The 23,858-nt window shown below is 44.8% G+C and overlaps 1 long non-coding RNA gene across 2 annotated transcripts in view; it reads left to right on the plus strand.

The window, feature by feature from the left end:
• Positions 1–23,858, plus strand: part of LOC142149693 (uncharacterized) — a 152,415-nt gene that overhangs the window by 107,362 nt on the left and 21,195 nt on the right. Inside the window, exons 2-4 of one of the 2 annotated variants that reach the window (XR_012690877.1) lie at positions 7,967–8,335; positions 11,811–12,011; positions 12,751–12,772. This is a non-coding gene — a long non-coding RNA (uncharacterized LOC142149693). Of the gene's footprint in view, positions 1–7,966; positions 8,336–11,810; positions 12,012–12,750; positions 12,773–23,858 lie in introns of those variants that run through there. The other variant, XR_012690875.1, reaches the window with a different exon arrangement.

The following is a 23,858-nucleotide window of genomic DNA, read 5'->3' on the forward strand; positions in this document are numbered from 1 at the left end:
CGAGTGAAGGTGCGGAGACGGCGCCTAACACTGCCACAGTTAGTCCCAAGGGTCCTGAAACGGAACCCAGAAACCCTATTGCTGTGACAGCGGGTATGGGTCTCCTACTATCTGAGAGACTGGACATAGGAGTTGAAGAAACATGAATAGCTGCTATACTTCCTAGTATAGTCTTGAATCGGGAGTATCGATGTTGAACACAAATGATACTCAGGCACTGAATATCGCACTGAGCAGGTTCTTATAGTGACTGGTTGATTGGTGATTCCCCGCATGTGTGAGTAGTATTGGAGGTTAGTGGTAACACCAGAGAGAGGTGTTATGTCATCTCTAGCCTGAGGCTGAACCCAGCTGGGTTCTGTTAAGGATTCTAAAGACAAGTAAGGCCATAAGCTGAACGTACTTAAAATCATGTGTGTGTCATGTCATGCACTTACCCATTCGAGGTTAAGTCACCTGCATACTCAGCCAATAAGATCCACAAGGAGGGCCCTAAGCTTCCCTATATATTTCTCCTCCAGAGGATGCTGGGTCTCTTGTATTCTGCACTGAATACTGCTATAGTGATTTGTCTTATTTTAATGTTGTTGCTAACATATTCTTTCCCTGTTGGAGAGGAAGCACAGTAGACAGGAGTTCATTGCAGTCAGTGACTTGTAAGCATATTGTGCTACCGCTGATTGGCCACAGGTCACTGCCCCTTTCAAAGCAAACTGACTCTTGGTCCTTTTGTATGGGGACCCCTTGACCTGCTTTGTGTGGGCACATCATTCTCAAGTCCAGAAGGGATGTAGTCACTCTGACACCAGATTTTAGCACTGACCAGTCATAAAGGATTATATCCTGGGACCAGAGGTTAGAGCCGGATGACCATTCACTGTTTGGTTTTGGAAATTGTTTATCTATATGCTCTGCTCTCGCCACCACCATATATTTATTTTATATCTAAGTAAGCTGTGACCTTTTAATCTTTCATCTTATGTCCATGTGGCTATTTATGTGTCACGGCACTAGGAGTCTTGCCCAGGATTTCACCAGATGACTGGGCTTACCAGAGTAGTGAAGCTCACACAACGGTCCTCTGGTAGCGGGGTGACTAGCGGAACAAATATCACAGCAGATGGAGAGAGAATGCCAATGAATAATAGGAAAGTCAGTGACTTGCAGCAATCTTTGGTCAAGGAATCAGCGACTAGCTGATATAATGGAAAGGCAGATTTGAACACGGAGATCAGGATGGACGTGAGTAGATGCAGGGAGGTAGCAGGGAAGTCAGTGGTCTGCGTACAGCAAGTTGTACCACTGCTTATGGTGAAGAGACTTGTCCAGGTGCAGGTAGGTAGCGGGGAAGTCAGTGGTCTGTGTATAGCAAGTTGTACCACTGCTTATGGTGAGAAGACTTCTCCAGGTGCAGGTAGGTAGCGGGGAAGTCAGTGGTGTGCGTATAGCAAGTTGTACCACTGCTTATGGTGAGAAGACTTGTCCAGGTGCAGGTAGGTAGCGGGGAAGTCAGTGGTCTGCGTATAGCAAGTTGTACCACTGCTTAATAGGTGAGGATGTGTACAAGTGTTGATGAGTGGAAGCATACAAAGATAATAGGATGCAGACACTGAGAGCACAGAGGAACTTGATCCCAATAGGTATGCAGCATATCCAACAAAGTCTATATAACGGTATGTGTGGCGCTGCTTGGTAGAGACTTGCTCAGCACAGATATGCAGGCCAATAATGGATAGTCAATCACAGTTATGCATATAACGACTGAGTAGTACAGTTAATTCCAAACAGGTAGGCAGCGTAACAATAACAGTCTATAGCGGGTATGGATACCGCTGCTGAGCGTGGAAACTTGTCCTAGCGGATATGCAGAGTAAAGGTAGAAAGTCAATAACAGATAGGCAAACCGCTATTCAGTAGAACAGTCTGTCCACAGGGAGATGCAGGAACTGCAGAGACGCTGGACGGCAGAGACGAGTGTAGGAACCACAGGTGAGTAGATCCGGTAATCAGAGTCCAGCTGAGGACACAGGCAGGAAACAGGAGACTGTAGCAGGTATGGAAACCAGCCATGAGTAGCACAGGGAATCCACAGGAACTGAAGACACTAGTAGTACACAGGAGATAGTAGCGGGTATGGAAACCAGCGATGAGTAGATCAGGAATCAGCAGGAAACTTAAGACACTAGTAGAACACAGGGAACACCTTCAGAGACTCACAGGGAATGAGACTCCAAGATCAGGCAATGAGGTAATGCACACAGGTGCCTTAAATAGGGAGTTGCCTGATCAACCAATTTGGATTAAAAGCAACAGTCACAAGAGTTCTTGGGAACTGCGCATGCGCAGACCATCAGGATGGCGGACAGCCGCGGTTCAGGATAGGTGCCAGCAGGAAGGCTAGGGAGCCACGCACCAGCGCAGAGGCACTCACGGTCTGGTGAGTGACATTATGATATTAATACGGTAACATTAATACAGTATATTAATACAGTAACATAAATATGATCATGCAAAGGAGGTTGGGTGAGGGACATAAACACTATGTAGTTTATTGGGAAGACCAGCAATGAGTGGGCTATTGAGTGTTGGAGCCAGGCCAGGAATGTCTAAGACTGCTGGTAGAGACTGATTTTTCTAAATTTGCAGACAGTAAACATGACCAGAGCTCTGAGTTTGCATTTGGCATCCCCACCAACATTTCTTCAGTATTGCTGCAGGGTTGAAGGCTACTTTCAACCAAGTTATCATGTATGAGAAACATATGACTTGAATCCATATCTCCCACCATTGTAAATGTGTAATCATTACAGTATATGGCGCTTGGCCACTTTCTGTTGAGGCATACCTGTGGCATACCTAGTCCTTCTGAAACACTGAGCTGTCCCCAACCCTCCTCCCTCACCTAAAAATAGGGGTGGAACAGTGTATGTGATTCTCACCTCCCAGGCCCCACTCTGTGCATTCAATAGAGCAGAGAAGAGGCCTCTACTCTGCTGTTTAGAGAGCAAAGCAGGGACCTTAAAGATGGGGATGACTGGCCTCTCACTGGGCACGCCTCATCTCCATGCTCCATAGCCACTGCACACCCTGCACAATTTCTAGTCCCACCACTCAGGGTCAGACTGGCCTGCTGTGGTGCCAGGGTATTCTTCGGTGGGCCCCGACGCCTGATGACTCCGCCCACTTCATTGGTGGGGCGGAGCAGGGTACTAATTCTTTTAAAAAAAACTGCTTACCTCATTGCGGCGTCGGCGCCCCACCTCCTTGTTCCGTTTGCACTGAATGTCAGGAGTGATGTCATCACACCCGACTTATTCAGTGAGGAGCGGCGTAGAGAGGAGCCAGCAAACAAAGAAAAAAGTCAGAAGAGACGAAGAGAGATGAAAGAAGCCAATAGAGAGGTAAGTAAAGGAACGGATACAAGAGGGGAGAGGCAGCATGACACAGAGTGATGAAGGAGGAGGGGAAGCAGCATGGCACAGTGTGATGAAAGGGAGCCAGGAGTAGGGGGGAGCAAAAGCAGCATGGCGCAGTATGATGAAGAGAGGACAGGAGAAGGTGGGAGCAAAAGCAGCATGGCACAGTGTGATGAAGGGGGGGCCTGGTGAAGAGGGAAAAGCAGCATGGAGAGCACAGTGTGATCATAAGGGGGTATAGTGTGGTGATAAAGGGGCACAGGGTGATCATAAGGAGGCACAGTGTGGTGATGATGAGTGGGCACAGTAATGTGTGTGTGATGGCACAGGAGGCTTGTGGCAATGTAATGTTTGTGATGGCACAGGGGGCTTGTGGCAATGTAATGTGTGTGATGGCACAGAGGGCTTGTGGCAATGTAGTGTGTGTGTGATTGCACAGGGGGCTTGTGGCAATGTAATGTGTGTGTGATGGCACAGGTGGCTTATGGCAGATTAGTGCGTGTGATGGCATAGGGGACTTGTGGCAATGTAGTGGGTGTGTGTGATGGCACAGGGGGCTTGTGGCAATGTAGTGTGTGTGTGTGTGATGGCACAGGGGCTTGTGGCAATGTTATGTGTGTGAGGTAGGTGATTGCTAATTAATGGATGCTATTTTGTTGCTCTTTGACTCTGAGCAGCACCTTCCCAAAAAATATATACTGTATATTTTTCTTGATTTTTAAATCCAAAGTGTTTCAATGTGAATGCAATTGTATGAGGGGCAGTATCAATGGAACCATAACTTGCATACCTACGCATATATATGTCCTGCAAGCCAATCGGTGAGGAAAATGTTGAAAATCCTCATTTACTCGCAAACATGAAGTTGGCTAGCTTCTCCACGATGTAGGTGAGGGCTCTGACCAAAGCCATGCACCACTTCTTGGGTCCAGCTCCACAGTACGTCCACAATGCGGAAAAAAATGCAGTCTATAGGGCCACAAAACAATATTTGCATCTCAGATTGGGCAGATCTGTTGCTCAACCTTAACGCCACTGGAGTGACCTCCGCAGACATTCGGAGGGAGTTTGAATGGCGTAAACAAACATATGATTATAGTTATGATTGTTACGTGATTATAGTTTTATCTGGGCCATTTAGTTAGAGAAGAGTATTGATAGTAATGTTGTTTGCTATAACCTTTATTGTACAAAGTACCAGGCCTGCTATGTAATAGTGATGTTTGAGTATCAGTATGTGTTTTTATAAACCTCCTAGGTCAGGTACATATGCAAGTATGAAGAGGTGTTTTTTTATTTTGGCAATGGAGGAGTAATGCTCTGTGTGTGGTGTTTAAGAATTAAAATTGAATCCTAATATTATATGTATGTATCTATCTATCTTGGAGAGAGAGATAATATTTATTAAAATACTAATGTGTCATATTTCATCAAACATAACGCTGCCATCGCTGCCAACAGGAAGCGAGGGAGGAGGCAGAGGAGAAGCCCCTGGAGGAATCCCTTAAGGAGTCACAGTACCAGCTGGCCCCTGAAGAAAAATGTAAGTATCTTTATTTAATAATCTAATTTTTAACTATCTAATATCTAAGTTTTTTAAAATATTTTAGGGTTTTTTACAGCATAAAAGTGTAGGTCTCAGAAATCATTTCCTTGCTAAAACTGTATTTGACTAGGCCTAGACAAAGATTGCTATTGTACACGTGTATCACTTAATGGATATAATTGTCTGCCCTTAAGTAAAGTAACCCCACACAATACCTCTGCATGTACCTCTAAAAATCAGTCATTTGGCTGGGACCAAAGATATGTTTCTGACATGTATGTTGTGATCTTAAAATGTAGTAATTTAATTTAAAAAAAATTTTTGTAGTTGCAGAAGCAATACCAATACCCCCCCCCCCCCTCCCCCTTCACGCTTTACATTCTCATTGAGAAAATAGAAACAGGAAAAAAAATCTAAATTTAAATTTATAGAGTTAATTAAAAAAAAAATACTTATAAGTTGTTTGTAAAATAGTTATTTTTCTTTCTGTGTTTATAACAAGTTTGGAGAGCGTTTTTTCTCTTAGCAAATGTGTAATTATAAAACAATGAGACAAATTTGTTATATTATAATATTATAATATTATAAGTATGTTATAAACCAGGTATTGTTATCATGGAATAGTGCAGGATGACGAGATATTACAATGAAAGTGTTAATATGATGTAACTGTCAGGAAATATCAGTGTTTAGGAGTAATAAGTTCAATTAGGGTCATGAAGGAAATGTACCCAGGAAATGTGCATTCAAATGTGAATTAGGAGTAAAGACATATGTAGTGAAAAAAGGTGCAATTGCTCCAAATCCACTTAGCAGAGGAAAAAAAAACAAAATTACATTTGTGTGATACACATAATGTGAGTTACTACCATATTCACATCAGAATGTATTCGCCAGATCCGCTTGGATTTGAATATTGGCAAATGTATTTTGTGTCTGAAGATGAATCAGGGCCACAATGCATTTTTATAGTTTATCTTACTTGCATACACATGTTGGGCCTGAGTCATCAAGGGACGTATGTCCCTTTTCAGCGCGCCAAAGTTTAGTGTGCATGCTCGGTTGCCGGGTCTGTTTACTTTTGCGAACGCAAAAACTGTACGGCCGCGATCGCAAAACCCATTTGCGACGAGCTACGAGTTCTGGGCGGGAACAGGGAGGTTGAGGGGCGTGGTGACGTAGTCAATTTCTCATAGGGGCGTTCCCGTCTAACTACGTCCAAGTCATAGTGGTGCGAACGCAGGTGATCACGTTTGTGGTGGCTCTCAGATCTAAACCACGAGCACACACAACTTATCCGAAGGAACGCCCATGTGATCAGGACGCATGCAGACCCTCACCTGCATACTCTGTGCTAATTAACCACTGCTATAAAGCTCGGCGTAGATGATGTGCCCTGTTCACTGCTGATTCATTTACTGGTATGTTTGCATGATATATTTTAAGATATTACTTTGGTTTCTTTGGTTGATTTGTTTTAACATTTTATTGTTTGAATTGTCTTGGACTTTTTTGTTATTTTGGGTGTTATACCTTGTTTCAGATAATAGTTACAGATAATAGTTTGCTTGTATTGGGCTGTGTAGTACTTTGTAGATTATTTTTATCTTTTATTTACTTTTTTTTATCTTTTTTAGTTTCCCATTGACAATTGTTTGCAAGTGACCAGGATAATCCTGCTCCATTTTGAGGTAAGTAACATGGGTCTAGGTCTGCAACCTGACATAGCATAGAAGCAGATGCCATAACTTCTTATTCACCCTCTGACAATTTTTGTTTTGTTTTTCTAGCCACATTATGAGTTTGGCCAACCCACTTGTTGGTGTAAGTATATTGTCAATGTTTCCTGTGCAAATAGGAGTGACATTTTCCAAACTATGAGTTAATTGTATTTTTTTCACATCCTTCTCTTTTCAAATATAGCGTTTCTTAGAAATGGCCGAGGCACATGTGGCAGCACAGGAGGGCAACCAGCATCGCCGCCCCCAAAATCAGCAAGTAACCCATCGTCGCCGACCAAGGGAGCGTGTGTTCAGGCCACGTGCCAGCCTCTTTGGCATGTCTGATGCTGAGGTGGTGCGGCGTTATCGGCTCCCGCCTCGTGTCATCCTGGACACCCTGCGCTTAGTGCAGATTGACCTGGAGCCCAAGCGCAACAGCCCAACAGCAATACCGCCATTGACTAAACTGTTGGCGGTATTGCACTTTTGCGCGACAGGGTCATTTCAGACCACTGTGGGAGTCGCTTCAGGGATGTCCCAGAAGTCCTTCAGTCGTGTGCTAAAGGTTGTTCTGGGGGCGTTTGTGTCGCGTCTAAGGCAATTCATACATCTGCCACTCGATGAGGAGTCCCTGGTGCCGATAAAACGGCAGTTTTCCCACATAGCCGGTTTCCCGCATGTCATAGGGGCAGTCGATGGGACTCATGTAGCCTTGGTCCCCTCCGGTGGGAATGCTGCTAATTTTTTAAATCGCAAGCATTTCCATTCTATAAATGTCCAAGCTATATGTGACGCCTCTCTCCAGATTCGTAACCTGGTAGCTATGTGGCCAGGGAGTACACATGACTCCTTTGCCTTCCGGCAATCAGGGATTTGGGAAAGATTGCAACTGAGGCAAGGTGGTGCAAGGCCGAATGGTGATGCGTGGCTATTAGGTATTTTTATTATTTAACAAACATGTCATGTATGTAGTAGTTTAAAGTGGAAATAGTAATGTCTTAAGTTTGGTAGCTAAGTAGATATATTACAAAGGCACATTGCAATATCATTCAAAAGTACATTTAATTGTGATGTTTACCTTAAAATCCGACATGGATAGCTGCCCATATGAAAACTTGTTCAAAAACTTAAACCTTTAAATATGTTATGTGTCTGATTTCTTCTTTTGCCATTATTTGTCATCCATGTTGCCTGTCTTGTTGGCATAGATATAGTTATTTGTGTCTACAATTATGACACTCGCTCATATTTTTAAACTTTTTCATTCTTGTCACCCCTTGTAGGAGATAACGCATACCCTTTTCGCCCTTGGCTCCTCACTCCTCTATTAAACCCACGTACGGAGCAGGAGATGGCATACAACTCCGCACATACAGCCACTAGATCGGTTGTGGAGTGGGCATTTGGTCTTTTAAAGGCCAGATTCCGGTGCCTAGATCGGTCTGGTGGTGCTCTAATGTATGCTCCATCCACTGTGTGTGATATCATAGCTCTGTGCGTGGTGTTCCATAACATCACCATTAGGAGTGGGGTTCCTTGGGTGGAGGAGGCCGAGGTTGCTGTCCAGGAGGTGTTAGATGCTGACCCCAGCCCTCCAGAATCAGTTGATGCTGTGTCTTTCAAGCAATATGTCCTGGACACCTACTTCTCTTGTAAGTGTTTTTGTAATGTTTTTTAAAAATACAACATACATAGCTAATAAGTTTATAATTATACAATTTATTTACACAACAAAAACACATCAAACAAACAATTTTTTTTTTTACGGGCCCTCTTTGCTGGTATAATGGTTGCATCGCATCGAGGATGAGTCTGGCTTCTGGTAACCCGTGATATAGAAGGCAACAGTGGGGAGGAAGCAGAGGCCAGCGGAGCAGCAGTGAGTGACTGTGCAGCAGCCGACGATTGTGTGGCATGGGGTGCACGGGGGGCAAAGGGTGCACGGGTGGCAGATGGGGCAGAGATGGCAGATGGGGCAGAGATGGCAGATGGGGCAGATGGGGCAGAGATGGAAGATGGAGCAGAGATGGTAGATGGGGCAGATGGGGCAGAGATGGTAGATGGGGCAGAGATAGTAGATGGGGCAGATGGGGCAGAGATGGCAGATGGGGAAGATATGGCAGATGGGGCAGATGGGGCAGATATGGCAGATGGGGCAGATGGGGCAGAGATGGCAGATGGAGCAGAGATGGTAGATGGGGCAGATGGGGCAGATATGGTAGATGGGGCAGAGATGGTAGATGGGGCAGATGGGGCAGAGATGGCAGATGGGGCAGATATGGCAGATGGGGCAGATGGGGCAGATATGGCAGATGGGGCAGAGATGGCAGATGGGGCAGATGGGGCAGATATGGCAGATGGGGCAGATGGGGCAGAGATGGCAGAAGGGGCAGATGGTGGTAAATAATAGTTGTATTGCTGATTAGAATGTGAATATGGTTCAATGTCAACATATGGGTTGGTTTGAAAATGATGGCGATGCATTTGGGGTCTTAGACTAGAACCAATAGAACCTTGAGAGTGGAGTTGTTCAATATGTGAAGACGGGTGCGCGCGATAAGGCCTACTTGTGGAATGATAATCGGGTGAAGTGTAGTATGATTGATACATGGGACTAAGAGATGGAGAGAAAGAAGTAGGAGAAGATTCCTGTGATATGCGTGATTGGGGATTGGTGATATACACTGCAATAAGGTCAGTGAGACGGGTAAGGGTAGTGTTGATAGATGAAAGGTTTAAGTCCATAGTGCTCTCTATACGGGTGAGGCTACTGTGTAAAGTGTGCTCCATACGGGTGAGGGTTGTGGCAATATCTGTGGTATTGGACTCAATAATGGCATTTGTGTCTCTAATACTGTGATAGCATGCGTGCAGTGATTCCCGTTCACTGACTTCTGGCTCCTCACTCATCTGATGCTCTTCCACATCACGTGGCTCCTCCACCAGCTCATCCTCTGAAATGTCTTCCGCTGTATTGGGCCCTACAAGGGGAAAAAATGAAATAATCAATGCCGTCCTTAGGTAATTAGTGTGAATTTATATATTTATATATATATATATGTGTGTGTATATACCTGTAGCTGTGATAGGCTCGCTGGCGGGTGGGCTACATCCGGTGTCAATGCGGCCCACACCTTGAACCATCTCCGCATCCAAAGAGGCCAATGCCCTGGTCTCTAATGGAGTCAATTCCAGCGTTGCTGGAGGTCCACCACCTGTCATTCTTGCATGTCTTCTGTGTTCAAAAATTTTATCTTTTAGGCGGCGTTTAAAGTCTTGCCACCTGTGTGCAAAATAGACACATTAGCAGGATAATATTATCCACAAAATCTGGACACATTTAACCAATTTTTATACGCTTAAATATTTACCTTTTCTGGACCTCATTAACCTTGCGTCTGATTGGAGCCACGGCATTGACCTCATTTGTAATTTCTTCCCATATTCTTGCTTTTGATGGTGCAGAGAGTGGACGCGGAGTGGAGTGGAGCCTATCAACAGCCAATTCGACCAAAATGTCGATTTCATTTTTTGTGAAATTAGGCTGTCATGTTTTTTTAGCAGCAGCAGCAGATGATGAGCCGGATGGCTCATTGGAGTCTTGTTCAGACATGTTCAGGTTCTCCTGTAGAAAAGAAAGTGCAATTATTTCATTTCCTATGACGCTATCTATGTCAGGTAGCAGACCTAGGCCCATGTTACTTACCCCAAAATGGAGCAAGGTTCTCCTGTTTTTTAAGCTTGCTTTTGTAAGTGAGTACAATCTAAAAAAGGAAAAAAGAAAGTGCAATTATTTCATTTCCTACGACGCTATCTATGTCAGGTAGCAGACCTAGGCCCATGTTACTTACCCCAAAATGGAGCAAGGTTCTCCTGTTTTTGATTTTTTTGGGGGATAGTGAGTACAATCTAAAAAAGGAAAAAAGAAAGTGCAATTATTTCATTTCCTACGACGCTATCTATGTCAGGTAGCAGACCTAGGCCCATGTTACTTACCCCAAAATGGAGCAAGGTTCTCCTGTTTTTGATTTTTTTTTGGGAAAGTGAGTACAATCTAAAAAAGGAAAAAAGAAAGTGCAATTATTTCATTTCTTACGACGCTATCTATGTCAGGTAGCATACCTAGGCCCATGTTACTTACCCCAAAATGGAGCAAGGTTCTCCTGTTTTTTAAGCTTGTTTTTGTAAGTGAGTACAACCTAAAAAAGGAAAAAAGAAAGTGCAATTATTTCATTTCCTACGATGCTATCTATGTCAGGTAGCAAACCTAGGCCCATGTTACTTACCTCAATATGTGGCAATATTAACCGTTTCCTGACAGCAACAACTTAGAAAAGCCATGCAGAAATTGTCAGGGCGAACTATCGCATGCTGTATGCGATTTTATAGTGGTGCGTTCAGTTGCGTACGAGTCAGAACGCTAGGCACGCTTGAGCAGTGATTGACAGGTCAGTCAGCCATCTTAGTACAGGTTCCGCAATGGACGTGCAGACGCACCGACGTGCACTGAGAACCAATCGGTAAGCAGGATATTAAACTGTCATTTCTGAGACAAAATAAGGTCTGCAGTATTCTCACGTACCGAACTGTGGGTGCTCACAGCAACGATGGACCGTTGTTTTGAGCCCTCAGGGAGGTATGTGGGAAATGATGACAAACTGCAGGCATACAGAGCCGTGCGCAGGCGTCTGCGTATGCAGGTTGGTACCCGCCGCTCCATCGTGCAGTTGCAACGCCGATGGAGTGATCTGCGGAGACGGCAGCCCGACCTTCTTGCAGATTTGAGGGCTGAAATTATTGCTAGTAAGTCGTGCTCAAACACTAAATAATATGGCAATGTGATTTTTTCTTCTCACAGGAAATATGGACAGAAAAGGCCTATTTTCTGACCATTCTCATACTAAACGTATGAATAATGTTAGTCTTATTTGCGATTATTCTGATTATGTCCTATTAGATATATGTTAAAAATTTAAGTGTACATTTTTTTACAAATTTAATGTTATTGACATGAGTACCATTTTAGCATTCAAAGCTACCATTCGCTGCATGTATGTATGTATTCGCTGTGTATGGTGAATACATTACAAAAATACACATAAGATAACACATAATGGTCTCCAACAGGACGCCAACGCAGCTCCGAACACCACCGCCAACATCAACAGGTGGTCACACCGGAGGCGCCAGGTGGTAGCCAACAGCAACAGGTGCAGTCAGCGGTGGTGGAGGATTCGCCGCAGTCCGCTGACCTGGCAGCATCACCTCTGCTATTCCAGAGCCAACCAGAATCCACCTCTCAGCAACCACAAGTGCTGGTTGAGGAAAGTAAGTACATTACATGGTAATTTTCGTATACTTTAGTTGTGTTTTTTTTTCTTCAATATATGATGTTTGGATTTTTTGGGTAGAACATGACAAACAGTTTTCACTGGCCATTCACAGTACAAGGCATCCTAAGTTCCCACAATGGGAAAATCGTCCTCCCAGCAATTCTTGTCTTGTGCGCAGGCCACCTCAGCTGGCAGGCTTTAAAAATGCACCCTAGAGGGTGAGATTCTCCTTGGCTAAATTTTGCAGAAAGTTAAAGTATACAACAAAACAATATAATACTAATATAATACTTTGTATTACTTGTGTCTCCCCCTTCCCTTTAGGTTGTAAGCTCTCATGCGCATGGCCCTCTTTTGTTGTGTGCTCCTTCTACAGTACCTTCACCCTCTTGGCCTTTTTCGATAGGCCTGTTTTCCCTGTTTTCTTAAGCTTAGGCCTTCTTCTTGCTGATTTCTACCATCCCTTTCACTATCTGTCAGAGATAATCTGATTTTGGTTTACCCTGTCACCTGTCTTTGTATGTTGTTGTGTCATGGTTCTGTTTTCAGTATATGTTATGTACTCCTACATTTATCAAAATTTAATGAATGGGGCCAGTGTTTGGGTAACATTCATTTATACACTATACCGAGCTTACAAAATGCAAAGGTACAAGAACCGACAGCTAGCATTTCACCACATTGAAATGTATTAAGAGTGCATTTACTAAATTGTTGTCTTTCATTTTTTGCAGCTGATGAGGAGTCGATGGGTCCTCAAAGGCACAGCCAGAGGCTTCTGGGTGAATTAAAAAAACAAGAAAAAATATATAAAAGCATAAAGAAAAAGCAAAAAAATGTAAAAAAAAAATTAAATATCTAAAAAAAATGTTAAATACCTTTTTATTGATTATTTTTTTTCCTGTTTCTTACTTAACATTTGTTAATAGTTTTAGTATATAAATTAAAATATTTTTTTTACAAGAAAAACTGGTATATGTGTGATTTCATTGAACTAATTTACGTATTAGCATTATACACTTAAGTAAAGCTGTTGTTTAAAAGCCAATGGAGAAGAGGCCAACCAATAGGGTCACACCTCACATCCGGGATATAATGTGATAAGGCCCAAAGAAATAACAGATATGTAAGACATAACCTCTTTCTAAAACATATACTGAAAACAGAACCAAGACACAACCTGATACACATGGAAAACAGGGCTAGCGGCATAACCTCATTGGTGTTATATAGGTTAATAAAGTCATAAAAAAATTCCTTCAGCAAAAGACACTTAACGAATAAAATTGGATCATTGTTTATTTACAAAATAATAAGCTTCCACTCTTTTTCTATGCTGAAAACTCTGATCTTAAACAGACCAGAGATGTACTTTGTGTTTCAACAAAAGAAGGTTATACTATAATTTACACCTATCATATAACAATTGGATGAGAAAGTATTTAGGTGTATCCTGATCCTTTTGAGTCTCCTGGATGCAATGGACAAGTCGAAGAAGTCTGTGCAAGTCTTTGTTGAAAATCTCTGGATTGAAAACATAGGTTCTTTGAATAACTACTTCATTTCTGTTAATATTATTTTCCTTCCAGCTGACACCAAAGGCTTATATATATATATATATATTATTATTATTATAATATAATATATAATATTATATATATATTAAATATAATATATATATTATTATAATAATAATATAATACATATGACAGTATAAAAACACATCAAATATACATGATATACTGATATATGATATACGATAAAACACTGTAAATATTTCAATATTACGAAATTTTAATCATCAAAAGTAAAACATCTTGACAGGGTAAACAAAGTAGCATAACAAGGAGAACATATATTTTTACGGTTATTTGCAACCAGCACCATGATTCAACAATTGAGAGATACACCAATGATGTTCCTATGCACTAAACAGCGTAGCGTTCACTTCTGCACGTAATGCAAGTATGTGCCGGCGTGTACGGACGTGAACGGGTAGAATAGGAAGACTTGCGCAGCAAGTCATGAAGCTGCGTATGGGAGAATACGCAGCTTCATGACTTCGGCCGTTCGCAGCCACAAAGTACGTACATTAGTGCACGTACGTACGTACGTACGTACGTACGTACGTACGTACGTACGTACGCTGCGCTCATTTTGCGTACCGTAATGACTCAGGCCCGTTATGTTCTATCTAGTGGCCTGCAGTGTACTTTTCCAAACAAAGACTATACCATGCCAGTCATCACTAGCTGTTGGTATCGACACCTGCCCAGTAGCTGGAGCAAATGATACGCTGAAACCAAGCGTACTTAATAGAAATCCAGGACTTGAATTACCTACATCGGTGTAACTGGTAAACAGTGAGTATTGGTTGCACTAGACATATTACCATGAAAGATACTTTGCCAGTTCCAGTATCTAATACAGTAGTAACTGTCACGGGCACTAGGAGTTCTGCCCAGGATTTCACCAGATGACTTTGCTTACCAGAGGGGCGGAGTTTGCACAGCGATCCTCTGGCAGTAGGGTGAATAGTGGAACGTATATAACAGCAGATGGAGTAAGGATGCCAATGAAGCAGATGAATAGTCAGTGACTTGCAGCTATATAGGTAGATGAGTCAGCGACTTACAGCTATAGTGGAAAGGCAGGTTTAACCACGGAGACCAGAGTGGACGTGCACAGGTGAAGGAAGGTAACGGGTAGTCAGTGGTCTGCGTACAGCAAGTTGTACCACTGCTAGTAAGTGAGGACTTGTACTGGTGCTGATAGGTAGCGGGGAAGTCAGTGGTCTGTGTATAGCAAGTTGTACCACTGCTGTGATGAGAAGACTTGTCCAGGTGCAGGTAGGTAGTGGGGAAGTCAGTGGTCTGCGTATAGCAAGTTGTACCACTGCTGAGGTGAGAAGACTTGTCCAGGTGCAGGTAGGTAGCGGGTAGTCAGTGGTCTGCGTACAGCAAGTTGTACCACTGCTAGTAAGTGAGGACTTGTACTGGTGCTGATAAGTGAATACAGGGAAAGAGTCAATAACTGAATGAGTACAATGCGAGCACAGAGGAACTTCTCCAAACGGGTAGGCAGCGTTATTGCTAATAGTCTATGGTGATATGTATACCACTGCTCAGTAGAGAGGCTTGTATCAAGCGGATAGGCAGAGTATAAGCCAAAGTGTATAGCGGGTATGGATACCGCTGTTGAGAAGAGGAGCTTGTCCTAAGCGGATATGCAAAGTAACAGTGGATAGTCAATAATGAGTGAGCATACCGCTAATGAGTAGAGAAGCTTGTCCACGAGAATATGAAGACACAGCAGGAGCGTTGAACGGCTGTAGCGGGTATGGGAGCTGCAGGTGAGCAGAGTAGATAATCCAACAGGCAGCTGAGAACACGAGCAGGATGCAGGAGTCAGTAGCGGGTATGAGAACCACTGATGAGCGGAGCAGGTGATCTAGCAGTCAACTGAGGACCCAAGCAGGATACAGGAGTAGGGAGCGGGTAAGGGATCTACCGATGAGTAGAGCAGGTAATCAGCAGGAAGCTGGAGACACGAGCAGGACACAGGAGTAATAGCGGGTATGGAAACCACCGATGAGTAGAGCAGGTAATCAGCAGGAAACTGAAGACACTTGCAGAACACAGAAGACACCTTCAGAGACTCACAGGGAATGAGACTCAAGATCAGGCAATGATGTAATGAGCACAGGTGCCTTAAATAGGGAGTGGTGCCTGATCCACCAATTAGGTTAAAAGCAAAAGGTCATAAGTTCCTGGATGCTGCGCATGCGCAGTCCATCAAGATGGTGGACGGCCACGGCTCAGGACAGGCGCCGGCAGGAAGGCCAGAGAACCACGCACCAGAGCAGAGGCACTCGCGGTCCGGTGAGTGACAGTAACATTCTAAGGGTGGGCTGAAAAAAGAGCACCAAGATCATGGAGGCTTGGGTCTCCAGCCTTAAAGGCTTGAATTTTTACCTGCCTATTTCCCATGCAATAGGCTCTGGGAACTCCAATGTCTGCATTTGGGTTGTATCATAGAGTTAAAGCAATATTGGATGAGATAATAACCCCATATAACCTTCTTTACAAGGTCTTCACCTATAGCAGCCCCCTTTCCAAGTAACAAAATATGTTCCAAAACTACTCGGTTGCCCCAAGGTAGTAGAGTATTATTAAACACGATATAACTGATAGGGTGGATAGGACACATAAGGCAGTAGACAGCAGCGAAATATATATCAAGTTACAGATCTGAAGTCAGGGCAGGTTGAGATCTATAGCAAGATCAATAAGCAATCTGAGGTCATGGCTGGCTGTGTTCAATAGAATAAACAGTAATGTAGGCTAAGGTAAGGACTGGCAGAGTTCTGGACTAAATCCAGTAAACAGAGCAAAGTTAGGGCAGGAAGAGATCAAAAGTGAATCCAAATAATACGCAGACAAACAATGGTACATATCACAGAAGTGTCACTCACCGGACCGTGAGTGCCTCTTCCCGGACATTTAGGAACCGTGGCCGTCCACCATCCTGAGGGTCTGCGCATGCGCAGCCCTTTTCTATATTTCAGTGTATACTCCTTTAACTTAATTGGCAGATCAGGCAACCTCCCTATATTAAGCACCTGTGGTCAACACCACGTTGCCTGATCTTGGAGTCTCATTCCTCATGAGTCTCTGAAGGTGTTCCTGTATTACTCGTGTATTCAGCCCTGCTGATTCCTGTGGTTTCCAAACCACTTCTATCTCTGTGGTTCCATACCACTTCTACCATCAACTGTATCATCATTACTGTTTGCTCATTGCTATCCGCTGCCTCCGTGCACTCCAGCTTTTACCTCATCCACCTGCTTCTCATCAAGTCTGTTTGCTGACTACTATCCGTTGCCTCTGTGCACTACAGTCTCCTGCTTGCAACTTGCCTGTGTTTAACATCGTGACTGCCAGCTGACTACTATCCGCTGCCTCTGTGCACTACAGTCTCCTGCTTGCAACTTGCCTGTGTTTAACATCGTGACTGCCAGCTGACTACTATCCGCTGCCTCTGTGCACTACAGTCTCCTGCTTGCAACTTGCCTGTGTTTAACATCGTGACTGCCAGCTGACTACTATCCGCTGCCTCTGAGCACTACAGTCTCCGGCTTGCAACTCGCCTGTGTTCAACATCGTGACTGCCAGCTGATTACTATCCGCTGCCTCTGTGCTCTACAGTCTCCTGCTTGCAACTCGCCTGTGTTCAACATCGTGACTGCCAGCTGACTACTATCCGCTGCCGCTGTGCACTACAGTCTCCTGCTTGCAACTCGCCTGTGTTCAACATCGTGACTGCCAGCTGATTGCTACCCGCTGCCTCCGTGCACTACACTCTCATCTCATCTTTGCTGTGGCTTCCTCGAGACTGCCGCTTTTCATTATTATCTGCTACACTTCGTGATCATCTGCTCCTGCCCTGCGCTGCACTCCTGTTTCCCATCGCTGTTGGTTCCTGTGGTTGCTACTGGTTACCTCCGTGTGCCGCTGAGTCCTGCCGCTGTGGTCAGCGCTATCGTCCATCTCCTGCTGATCCACTCTCCACGCCTTCACGTGTTCCACTGGTCTCTACCCTCCTGTCAGCATTGGATTTGTATCTCTTCTACTACCCTCTGCTGGATCATCTCCATTCTCCTGGGTTTCCTATGAGTCCAGTTCCACGTGTTGCTGACTCCTGTGGATTCGTGTCCCTGTCGGTCTACTCACCTGTGCGCTGCACCTGCTAGCCCGCTGCTTCACCTATCCAGGGACTTCCTATCCAGTCGGCCTCCAGCCGCTCAGGTACCGCCGCAATCCCATCTGACTGCTACTGCTGAACCACGGTATGCATACTTCTCATTGACTGTGCTGTGTATTGCATACCTTGCTGGACTGTGTTTGGTTCTCTCTGGAGTCTGCTATCCGCTGAGTCTATTGCCATCATTGACTGTGTTATCCTTGTGCTGGACTACTTCAAGAGACTTTCTAGATTGCAGACCTGCTCAGTCATTTATATATATATATATCTATATTGTGCATATTACTGTGGATCGTGTATAAGGTGCCTGTGTATATCCTGTGTTGCAGTCTTCCCCTGTGCACCTCCTCACATATATATTCAGGGGTACAACTTGCTGATGTCAGACCACTGATCCCTGTTTCCGGTATCACCTGTTCCATCATTCTCTCACATAGCAGTGGTACAACTTGCTACCGCAGACCACTGACTACCTGGATACCTCCACTTGGATTCCATTCCTTCACTCAGACAGCGGTGCAACTTGCTACCCGCAGACCGCTGACTCTCATCACCTCCTTGTTTCTGTTGGACATTCCTCCTCACTATAGCAGTGGTACAACTTGCTATCGCAGACCACTGACTACCTTCACGTGTCCTTGTCCATACAGTTCCTTGTTTATCATTACCTCATTTCCAGTGTTGCTAGTCATAGACTTTCCTGAGCATCTCATCGGCCATCATTTCATGTTCCGTGATCACCCAGCTACCAGAGTACCCTATTACCATCTACATTGCTCTGGTAAGCCTACCATCTGGTGATCCCTGGGTAAAGACTCCTAGTGCCCGTGACAGTAAGATCAGGCCATGACAGACCCAGATGTGGAACCTACCGCCAAAGAGATGCTGCAACATCTGGTTAGCCGTGTGGAGCAACAGGATGCCCGCCAACAGCTGTTACTTCAGTGTTATCAGTCATTAACCTCCCAAGGAACATCTGGACAGACTGTGACAGCTACTACTGAAGCTCCTGTGCTTTCCTCCGTTTCCCCATTGCCATCCCAGGTGTCTATAGCTTCCACGCTTCACCTGCCTACTCCGTCAAAGTACGATGGAGACCCCAAAACTTGTAGGGGTTTCCTTAACCAATGTTCAGTCCATTTTGAGCTCCAACCTCAAAATTTTTCTACCCATCGTTCCAGAGTGGCCTATCTTATCTCTTTGTTTTCAGGACAAGCCCTGGCTTGGGCCTCCCCTCTGTGGGAGAGGAACGATCCAATATTACAAGATAGTGCCAAATTCATTTCTACATTCCGAAGTGTGTTCGATGAACCAGGTCGTGTGACCTCCGCTGCTTCCAGTATCCTCCGTCTGCGACAAGGATCTCATACTGTAGGCCAGTACGTCATTCAATTTAGGATCCTAGCCTCTGAACTTCAGTGGAACACTGAGGCCCTGGTTGCCGCCTTCTGGCAGGGGCTTTCCGATAAAATTAAAGATGCACTGACTACCCAAGAGCTTCCTTCGTCACTTGAAGATTTGATCTCTCTATGCCATCGTGTTGATATGAGATTTCGTGAAAGAGAGGCTGAGAAAACGACTTCTGCTAAAACACCTTTTCGCTCTAACCCTCAGTTTCGTCCAGTGTCACCCGCTGTGATTCCCATGGAGATAGGACGTTCCAAGTTATCTTCTGAGGAGAGGAAACGAAGAGTCAAGAATAGACTCTGTATCTATTGTGCTGATTCCACTCATGTCCTCAGCTCCTGCCCTAAGAGATCGGGAAATGCCAGGCCCTAACTAGTTCTGGAGAGGTGAAGTTAGGGTCCCTGGAGTCCTCTCCATCGTCTATGAAATCTAAAGTCTGCGCTTTTGATGTGACTATTTCCTTTGCTACCAAGACCTTTGAGTCACAGGCATTGATTGATTCCGGAGCAGCAGGAAATTTTATTTCCAAATCGTTAGTTAATCAATGGTCTCTACCAATGATTACCTTAAAAACTCCCATTACTGTGACGGCTATTGATGGATCACGTCTCATCAACGGTCTCATCACCCAGAGTACGTCTCCAGTAACCCTTCAGATTGGTGCTCTGCATCATGAAGAGATATCGTTTTTAATTCTTCCTGTTACGACAAGTCCGATTGTCTTAGGCCTTCCATGGCTTCAGTGTCACTCTCCCCAGATTGACTGGCGCACCCCTCAAGTCACGTCTTGGGGGCCTGAATGTCACCATCATTGCCTTTCCCAAGTCATTCCTCTCAAGGTACAGCAAGCTTCCATCTCAGCTATTTCACCGGGACTCCCTCCTCAATATGCTTCATTTACCGATGTTTTTGATAAAGCTCAGTCTGAACGTCTTCCTCCTCATCGTTCTTGGGATTGTCCGATTGATCTTCTTCCTGGCAAGACTCCTCCCAGGGGCCGGGTCTATCCACTCTCGTTACCTGAAACTCAAGCTACATCTGAATATATACGGGAGAACCTCCAGCGTGGGTTCATTCGACCTTCCACCTCGCCCGCTGGAGCTGGGTTCTTCTTTGTCAAAAAGAAGGATGGATCATTACGCCCTTGTATAGATTTTCGTGGACTCAATGCCATTACTATCAAGAATCGGTATCCCATTCCGTTGATCACTGAGCTATTTGACCGCATCAAGGGAGCCCGTATTTTTACTAAGTTGGATCTTCGTGGTGCCTACAATTTAATCAGAATTCGTTCCGGTGACGAATGGAAGACGGCGTTTAACACCAGAGACGGGCATTACGAATATCTGGTAATGCCTTTCGGGCTATGTAATGCCCCCGCTGTTTTTCAGGGCTTCATCAATGAGATTTTCCGGGACTTATTATATGTATGTGTCGTCGTCTATCTGGACGACATATTGATTTTTTCACAGGACCTGCCTTCTCACCACCAACATGTGGCAGAAGTCCTCTCCAGGCTACGGAAAAATTCATTGTTCTGTAAATTAGAAAAACGTTCATTCGAATTACCCCAGATTCCATTCTTGGGGTATATTGTTTCCGGAATTGGTCTGAAGATGGATCCTGACAAAGTAAATGCTGTACTACATTGGCCCCAGCCAACTACTCTTCGTGCCATCCAGCGTTTTTTAGGTTTTGCCAATTACTATAGACGCTTCATTCAAGACTTTTCTTCCATTGCATCTCCTATTGTGGCCCTGACTCGAAAAGGGGCTAATCCTAAGCAATGGTCTACTGAGGCTATTCAAGCCTTTCAAACATTAAAAGAGTCCTTCTCTTCGGCTCCAATCCTTCGTCAGCCTGATGTGACACTCCCTTTTTTTCTAGAAGTAGATGCCTCTAATGTGGGCTTAGGAGCTATTCTCTCCCAACGCTCGGAACAGCAAAAATTCCACCCTTGTGCCTTCTATTCTCGGGGTCTCCTACCCGCAGAGAAGAATTATACCATCGGAGACAAGGAATTACTGGCTATCAAAGCCGCATTAGAGGAATGGAGATACTTGTTGGAGGGAGCTCGCCATCCGGTGACGATCTTCACGGATCATAAGAACTTGTCATATCTCCAGTCTGCCCAATGCTTGAACCCTCGTCAAGCAAGATGGTCTCTTTTCTTTTCCCGTTTTGAATTAATAATTACCTTCAAACCAGCTGCCAAAAACAAAAAAGCTGATGCCTTATCTAGAGCCTTTGTTACGTCCTCTGATATAGAAGAGGTTTCCAACCATACCATTCTAGACCCCAAATGTATCTCACTGGCTGCTTCATCCACCAAAACGCTACCATTTGGGAAAACCCTCGTGCCTCCTACTCTAAGGAAGAAAATCCTTTCGTGGTTCCATGCCTCTCGTTTTTCTGGACACGCCGGTGAACATAAGACTTTTGAGATCCTCTCTCGAAGTTACTGGTGGCCTTCAATGAGGAGAGACGTCAAAGAGTTCATTGCTTCCTGTGAATTATGTTCGCAATTCAAATCCTCCCGCAGAACCCCAGCAGGGTTGCTGCGACCACTACCCATTCCGTCCAAACCATGGACCCATATTAGTATGGATTTCGTTACTGACTTACCACCTAGTAAGAACCATAACACTATTTGGGTGGTAGTGGACAGATTTTCGAAGATGGCTCATTTCATCCCTCTGTCTGGTTTGCCTTCCTCGTCTATCCTGGCTGAACATTTCATTAAAGAAATCTTCCGTATCCATGGATGTCCATCTGAGATTGTCTCTGATAGAGGAGTACAATTCGTGTCCAGATTCTGGCGAGCCCTTTGTAAAACCTTGGGCATACGATTAGCACTCTCATCTTCTTACCATCCACAATCCAATGGACAAACCGAACGTGTCAATCAAGATCTTGAGACTTTTATAAGGATATTTTCTTCAGCCAATCAAGACAACTGGGTAGAGTTACTCCCTTGGGCTGAGTTCGCCCATAACAACATGTACCATGAGTCATCATCCAAAACTCCATTCTTTGTGGTCTACGGTCACCATCCGTCTTTTCCGGAATTTCCTGCCCTCCCGCCCACCCAAGTTCCTGCGGTGGAAACGGTTTGTCAGACCTTTAAAAATATCTGGTCTCAGGTCAGAACCTGTTTAAAGAAGACATCTGTCAAATATAAATCTTTCGCTGATAAGAAGAGGCGGGCTATTCCACCACTGAAAATTGGAGATCGTGTTTGGTTATCTACAAAAAATATTCGTTTGAAGGTTCCATCCATGAAATTCGCCCCTCGTTTTATTGGTCCTTATAGGATCATTCAAGTTATCAATCCAGTATGTGTGAAACTCCTTCTTCCTAAGAGTCTTCGGATTTCTAATGCCTTCCATGTATCTTTGCTCAAACCTCTTATTATCAACCGTTTTTCAACTCCTCCCTCAGCTCCGCAGCCAGTTCAAGTTCATCAGGAGGAGGATTTTGAGATTACCGAGGTACTAGATGCAAAAATTTCGCGAGGAGTCCTCCATTTCCTCGTTCATTGGAAGGGCTTTGGTCCTGAGGAGCGCTCTTGGATCAAAGCTGAAGATCTTAATGCTCCTGCCCTTTTGAAGAAGTTTTACTCCAAAAATCCGGACAAGCCCGGTTCCAGGCGTTCTGTGCCCACCTTTAAAAGGGGGGGTACTGTCACTCACCGGACCGTGAGTGCCTCTTCCCGGACATTTAGGAACCGTGGCCGTCCACCATCCTGAGGGTCTGCGCATGCGCAGCCCTTTTCTATATTTCAGTGTATACTCCTTTAACTTAATTGGCAGATCAGGCAACCTCCCTATATTAAGCACCTGTGGTCAACACCACGTTGCCTGATCTTGGAGTCTCATTCCTCATGAGTCTCTGAAGGTGTTCCTGTATTACTCGTGTATTCAGCCCTGCTGATTCCTGTGGTTTCCAAACCACTTCTATCTCTGTGGTTCCATACCACTTCTACCATCAACTGTATCATCATTACTGTTTGCTCATTGCTATCCGCTGCCTCCGTGCACTCCAGCTTTTACCTCATCCACCTGCTTCTCATCAAGTCTGTTTGCTGACTACTATCCGTTGCCTCTGTGCACTACAGTCTCCTGCTTGCAACTTGCCTGTGTTTAACATCGTGACTGCCAGCTGACTACTATCCGCTGCCTCTGTGCACTACAGTCTCCTGCTTGCAACTTGCCTGTGTTTAACATCGTGACTGCCAGCTGACTACTATCCGCTGCCTCTGTGCACTACAGTCTCCTGCTTGCAACTTGCCTGTGTTTAACATCGTGACTGCCAGCTGACTACTATCCGCTGCCTCTGAGCACTACAGTCTCCGGCTTGCAACTCGCCTGTGTTCAACATCGTGACTGCCAGCTGATTACTATCCGCTGCCTCTGTGCTCTACAGTCTCCTGCTTGCAACTCGCCTGTGTTCAACATCGTGACTGCCAGCTGACTACTATCCGCTGCCGCTGTGCACTACAGTCTCCTGCTTGCAACTCGCCTGTGTTCAACATCGTGACTGCCAGCTGATTGCTACCCGCTGCCTCCGTGCACTACACTCTCATCTCATCTTTGCTGTGGCTTCCTCGAGACTGCCGCTTTTCATTATTATCTGCTACACTTCGTGATCATCTGCTCCTGCCCTGCGCTGA

This window comes from Mixophyes fleayi, chromosome 1, assembly GCF_038048845.1.
Source record: "Mixophyes fleayi isolate aMixFle1 chromosome 1, aMixFle1.hap1, whole genome shotgun sequence".
Classification (NCBI taxonomy): domain Eukaryota; kingdom Metazoa; phylum Chordata; class Amphibia; order Anura; family Limnodynastidae; genus Mixophyes; species Mixophyes fleayi.